The sequence below is a fragment of the Galeopterus variegatus genome, unplaced genomic scaffold (assembly GCF_000696425.1).
Source record: "Galeopterus variegatus unplaced genomic scaffold, G_variegatus-3.0.2 Scaffold9025, whole genome shotgun sequence".
NCBI classification, from domain to species: Eukaryota; Metazoa; Chordata; class Mammalia; order Dermoptera; family Cynocephalidae; genus Galeopterus; species Galeopterus variegatus.
The window spans coordinates 64,893-70,410 of NW_007735136.1; the positions used below are offsets into that span (position 1 = coordinate 64,893).

Sequence of the window (5,518 nt, forward strand, 5' to 3'; positions counted from 1 at the left end):
GATCACGGTAATGATGAAAAAAGTGAATATAGAGAGAGCAGTTTGAAAAATGTTAGGTGCTTAGTAATTTTATATAAATGTTTATTGTACTTATTATGAATACACATGTATTCATAATATGTAGTATCACAGGTACTACATTCGATGAACAGCTGTTTCCTTTCTACAGTCATAATTTACTAATCATTATTAACTTTAAGATATGACAGTGATTTTATATAAATGTTTATTGTACTTATGAATACACGTGTATTCATAATATGTAGTATCACAGGTACTACATTCAATGAACAGCTGTTTCCTTTCTACAGTCATAATTTACTAATCATTATTAACTTTAAGATATGAAATCCTTTATAAAATAATAGGCAGTTCTTAACTATCTCAGACAAGTCCATCTTTTGAGATACATTTTTTTGCAAATTTTGAATCCTGAACTTATCTATGCAATAATGCCTCCAAGCCTGTGTCTTACTGCTCAGTTCTCCAGTGCAGGCACATGGAATATAAACTTCCTTGGCTATTAGACAAAGAAAGCTTTAATTACCTGATTACTTTTCACCCTACCACCACCTCCAAATCATAATCATTTTACAATTTAAATCCAGAGAAACCTGGGAATTTGTGTTTTAAACTTTTGAGTTCCTAATCCTTCAATGAAGAAATTGGGAAGTTGATGGAACTTAATTTCTATGAATATTGACCTTATTTTAACCACACAATATTTATTAACAGCTCTATGATCATTTTTAAAAGGTAAGTACCTTTTGATACATTTCAGAAAGTGATTTCACGTTACACATAATATCAATTACTAGTACATTAACTCTACTCATATGTATCTATGATTTCATTCAACATACATTCACTCAGATTACATTTACTGAATTCTTTTGTATAGATAATTATATGGGAAAGAGAAGATAAAGAGATATAAGAAACTAATAATACAAGGAAAAACATGATGGGGTAAATATGGGAGCCATCAATTCCTCTTGGAGATTTAAGAAAAATTTTTTTACATTATTTAATATTTATTTGTAATAAACGTGTATTTATGTTTATTGTGCTTCACATTGTATAAAGTACATTTATGAAAATAGCTGACATTTAGTGAACCCATACTGTGGGCCAGAATAAGCTAGGCCCCACCTCACTGTGTTATTTAATCCTTACAACCACCCCACGAGCTTGGTTTCCTTATCCCCATAGTGCAGATGAAGAAACTGAGGTACAGAGTAGTTAAGATGCATCAGATGGATCCAAGCCAGGCCAATCAGAGTTGTTTCTGGGTAATGGTTAAACTGGCACCTGTCAGGATCTCTCAGAGAATGTGTGTGAAAAAGAGCCTGAGACACAAGTTGATGCTTTTTCATCAGTTGCACGTGCCCTCATCTCTCACATCTGATTGGTACAAAAACAAAGATCTGCAGTTAGTGTTCTCATGTTAAAAAAAAAGAAATCATTCTTATTGACTTTGTCAAGTTGACAAGATCTCAGAGTTGATCTGGGATAATTCACAAATCAGAATTACTGAAAGAAACTTTCTCAACAGCAGCTGAGGCACACAAAACCTAACGTTGACTGAAATGATGAGATATTATTAATGAACAAATTTGAAAACTGAATTTCATATAGAACATTAACTTTCTCCCTGACACTATTGTGTGATAAAAATTTTAAATGATATAAACATGTTTTAAACTCATAGTGGTAATTACTAAAAACAACCAGTCATACCACAGCTAGGCCTTGTCAGAAGTCCACACTCAAGCTTAGATGAAGGGTCTTCAAAAAGTTCATGGAAGGAATCATGTTACCTTTTAATTCAATTTTTCCAGGAACATTTTGAAGTACCCATGTACTAGCCTGGTAAATCAAATTGTTTCTTCGAGATTTCAGCTTTGGTTAGTTCTCTTTAGCTAACATGAACATTATGGAGTTTTGACTGTAGTAGCAACACAGAAATACAAAGCATTCTTTATTAAATAAATTTAGAATATCTCAATGACCTGAGGAATCAATACAGTGATCCTAATGTCCACATTTCTAAATGGAGAAAAATCTAACCTAACACTTGAGGTATTATCAGTTTATGCAAAGTACATGGTTTGAGTCTAATTTCCCCCTGTGCAAATGTCTTCATACCTGGGAATCCTTATAAATACAAAAATAAAATATTTACCTTTTGCCAGGGGAATAAAAGGCACAACAGTAGAATATACATTTTGATAGAAAAATATTATAAGATTTTAATTCTCCCAATACCAAGAATTAACATTTTATGATTATCCTTTGAAAATAGGGCATTTTGGAACATTTCTAAAGTTTTCAAAATCAGTACAAAGCTTATTTACATTTTTTATAAATTCAACATCACTTTCACAGATGGTGAAATGATTTCCTTGTAAGGGTAGAGCAGCCAGGTTTATGGTGGATTCTGGTGGTTTAAGGTGGGCACTTCGCTAAGTCTCTATCGGGCACAGAGTCCACGGCCCATAATCTCCTCTGAGGGCTCGATGGTACAGTGACTCTTCATCACATGCATTCTATGAAGAACCATTTCTGATGATCTGAGTTGGTGCAGCCTCCTAGGAGTGGTAGGAAACTGTGGCTAAAGTCCTTCTTCACAGACTGGACATATTTCTTGGACTATATGTGAAATAAAGAACCATCCTCCTGCAAGATGAACTTGTGATTTTCTGGGGCAGTTTCTTTCTATACATGCATGATGGGAATATCCACTCCTGCTTCCCCAGCTAGGCAGGCCTCTGGCTGGTGGGCGTTACAGAGTATTTCACTCTGTGGCATGTACTCAAAAAACTGGTTCTGGCCCATCCTGTGGCAGTAGTACAGAAGCACCTATTATCCTGCAATTTGGTTTTTGTCAAGAGGGTTATTGGCAAAGTAGCATTCTTTCAATCCTTGTTACAGAGTATTTCACTCTGTGGCATGTACTCAAAAAACTGGTTCTGGCCCATCCTGTGGCAGTAGTACAGAAGCACCTGTTATCCTGCAATTTGGTTTTTGTCAAGAGGGTTATTGGCAAAGTAGCATTCTTTCAATCCTTTGTTCTGGAGTAAGCAGGTGCTGGGGTTGCAATGGTAGCATCCACACTTTGCTGCATGGAGGCTGTTGGCCAGAGATTTGTTGCCAGAGTAGAGAGCCTGCTTGGGAAAAAAGTGGCCAACGTGGGAACACGGGTTTGTTTCCAGAGTCCCACAACACTGCCAGATCCGAAAGGAGAATTCACGGTTTCCTCTTCCCCAAACTTCCATTCCTGTATCATAAGACCTCAGATAATCAAAATATTTCTTACTCACAGCAAACAGCCCACCAGCCATCATTGGAGACCCGATGACATCCATGGGGGATCGCATCCACTGTCTCTCCCTCTCAGGAACCGTGTGCCAAGTGAACACCAGCCTCCTGTCCAAACAACAAATCTGGGGCTCCCTGGCATGCCCAGGTACCCCAGGGTGTTCCAGTGGATCACATCCGTCACTGGGCACATGACTGCCGACTCCTCCTCGTGGATCCTCTGCAGCAGTGGCTCCAGCCACCCCTTGTGGCACTCACAGTGACAGTCCAAGAAGGTCAGAACATCATCTTTGGCCGTGGAAGCCCCCAGCAGCCAGGCTCACACCAGGCCCTCCCTCTTGCTCACCTGGATCAAGGTGCAATAAATAACTAACTAATGAGTAAATCTCGTCCATCCCCTCATCCGACTCACCAGGAAACACAGAAGTTTTAAGTAGCTGGCCCGAGGCCACCAGATGGGGAGCCACTGGTAGTGGGGTCTCCAGACTCCCAGTGCAGTGCTCGGAGACACATTACAGCCTTCCCCAAATGTTGTGGATTCAGTTTGCTCCCCAGCATCCTTGGGAGAAACCCAAGCACAGGGTGACCTTCAAACTCAGTTAAAAATGGATTTTGCTTATCTTAAAAGATCTGTTTAGCTTAAAAATGAGGGAATGCAAATTCCAGCAGGCCCCTCCCCATCTAACCATGCGGTCAAAACACGCTGTGGCCTCCAGGACTCTCTCCCAGCACCCAGAGCGTTGGTGCAGAATGATAACATGTAGCTGGGTTAATTTAGTAGCTGCTCAAGGTCCAGTGGGCCTGGCTGCCAGCAACCAGGGGGAAGGGAACAACCGCACGAAAAGCCTCTGATCAAATGAAGAAAAATCTCCAAACTCCCCTCGGCACAAAGGAAGCAAGTACCAGCCACGTGGAGGGCCACGTCTTCCTCTTCACCTTACAGTTAAAAAGTAACACACACTCATTGTAAGAAGCCAAACAGTGCAGGAGTTCATGAAAAGTCAGCCATTCCCCTGTTCTCTTTTATCCTACCTTCGTGGGAGCCAATGGGGACAATTTGACACAGGTCCCTCCCCGAGTTTCTCTATATCCCAACAAAAATCACAAAACTCTGGAGTGGAGCAGGGCCCTCTCTCCCCTCGTCACCTAAACTGAGATTATCCTATACACATTACTCAGTGTTTCATGGATCTCCCTCCAGTCGAGACCATCATGATACTGATCCCTAGTCATCTAACCCAAACCATCAAAAGTTCTGGAAACCAGAAGGTTTCCTTAATTCATTTGGCAGCAAAACCTGTACTGCCCTGGAGTTATTTAGAGTCCCACTTTGTCCCCACTGGGTATGAACATTCACGTTTTGTTGCAGAAATATTACCTTGTGATTACTGGGTGCTACCCCAGACCCCACTTGATGTTATGTAAAATACAGCAGCAGCCATAAATTATCTGTCTAAGGCTCTGAAAAGTTCTGAAATCTGAAATGTATCTGGCCCCAAATGTATCAGACAAGGGACTGTTAACAAGAAGTCATGGGAACAGCAGCTGCTTACTTTTAAACCACAGAGCTCTCTAGTCACTTCTAACCCTTCCATATTCCATGGTATTAGTTATTTATTTATTGCACCTTGCAGGCCCGACAGCTTAGTGGCCAAGCACTCCTTCAGGTGATCTCTATCGCTGGAGTCATCCGCAAGGATGACTTCTTCTAGCATAATGTCCGGGGATGTCTCAAGCGCATTGTGAAGTGTCCAAAGGAGAGTAGACCAGGCCTCATTTTAAAATGCTATGACAACAGATGTCCTGGGAAAATTATCATAATCGCATTTCTTCTCTTTGCACACAATTGTGGAGCTGGTCAGGAGATCTGAAATCCACAGGGCAAGCCATCAGGAAGGGCTGGCTGGAACTCCTGGGCATCCGCTGGAGCTGCAGTCCACAATAAATAAAAAATTTTTATTTTCCTCTTGGGGATTTTAGAAACCTAAATTTTTCTTTTAACTTTTATGTTTTTATAAAAATTCCACCGGCTTGCAAGAACTACAATAAAACACTAAAACACTGATAAGCCAAAGTAGATGAAAATTTGTTCCTGGTAAATCTAAAACATCTGTCAGAATCCTATCAAGAGCATTTGACATCAGAGTCCCAATGCAAAATCTGTTCCTTAAAGATGGGAGTTCCTGAGAGTAAAAGA

The 5,518-nt window shown here is 40.2% G+C and overlaps 1 pseudogene; it reads right to left on the bottom strand.

Moving 5' to 3' along the window:
• Positions 1 to 3,008: 3,008 nt before the first annotated feature.
• Positions 3,009 to 5,188, bottom strand: LOC103608965 (annotated as a pseudogene).
• Positions 5,189 to 5,518: the final 330 nt, after the last annotated feature.